Source organism: Desmodus rotundus, chromosome 8 (genome assembly GCF_022682495.2).
Source record: "Desmodus rotundus isolate HL8 chromosome 8, HLdesRot8A.1, whole genome shotgun sequence".
Lineage (NCBI taxonomy): Eukaryota > Metazoa > Chordata > Mammalia > Chiroptera > Phyllostomidae > Desmodus > Desmodus rotundus.
This window is the reverse complement of record NC_071394.1, coordinates 90383762-90385067: the sequence shown is the minus strand read 5'-3', so window position 1 is coordinate 90385067 and position 1306 is coordinate 90383762.

Below are 1306 nucleotides of genomic sequence, written 5' to 3'. Positions count from 1 at the left end.
CCCGTCTGGATGAATGTGGCTTCTTTAAATCCTTGGTTCTCAGACTTCCATACAGTTCAATTTTCTGACAAATCTGGGTATGATGTTTGCTGTAGTTGTATGCAGAGGTGAAGCATGTTTACCTGTGCCTCAGCCTTGGCAGGAAATCTGTCCTGTACAATTTTTTAAGTGAAACAAATACTTACCTGTTTTTTATTTGCTATATAGCAGGGGTGTCAAACTCATTTTCACCGGGGGCCACATCAGCCTTGCAGTTGCCTTCAAAGGGCTGAAATAATTTTAGGACTGCACAAATGTAACTACTCCTTAACTGATAAGGAGTTGAAATTACATTCGGCCCTTTGAAGGCAACCCCGAGGCTGATGTGGCCCCCGGTGAAAATGAGTTTGACACACCTGCTATATAACAATGAATAATTCTTCCCAAATGTTCCACATGATCAATTGCTTCAAAGTACAAGCATCAATCAGATGACCATCAGCTGTACGTCTTTCCTGGAAGATCTGCCTCCAAGAGCTTACTCCTTCTGAGCTGGCCGCTTCCTGGGCCTACCACACAAATATCATCCTAGGCCTCCCCATGACTATGCCTCTGTTCTTAATATTCTCTCTCTTGAGTTTGATGACTCAGTGCTATGCTTCCTAACCTGGGCATCCAAGGGCACTTTGTCAAAGCTCTGCAAGTGATGACAGCTTTGTTTTTTTACAGTTTTTTTAAAAAGTATATTTTATTGATTATGCTATTACAGTTGTTCCAATTTTTTTCTCCCCTTTAACCCCCTCCTCCCAGCACTCCCCCACCCACTAGCATCCCCCCCTCCATTTTGTTCATGTCCATGGGTCATACATATAAGTTCTTTGGCTTCTACATTTCCTATACTATTCTTAACCTCCCCCTGTCTGTTTTGTTCCTACCGTTTATGCTTCTTATTCTCTGTACCTTTCCCCCCCATTCTCCCCCTTCCCCTCCCCACTGATAACCCTCCATGTGATCTCCATGTCTGTGATTCTGTTCCTGTTCTGGTTGTTTGCAAAGTTTTTATTTTTGTTTTTTAGGTTCAGTTGTTGATAGTTGTGAGTTTGTTGTCATTTTACGGTTCTCATTTTTGATCTTCTTCTTTCTCTTAGATAAGTCCCTTTAATGTTTCATATTATAAAGGCTTGGTGATGATGAACTCCTTTAACTTGACCTTATCTGGGAAGCACTTTATCTGCCCTTCCATTCTAAATGATAGCTTTGCTGGATAGAGTAATCTTGGATGTAGGTCCTTGCCTTTCATGACTTCAAAAACTTCTTTCTAGCCCCT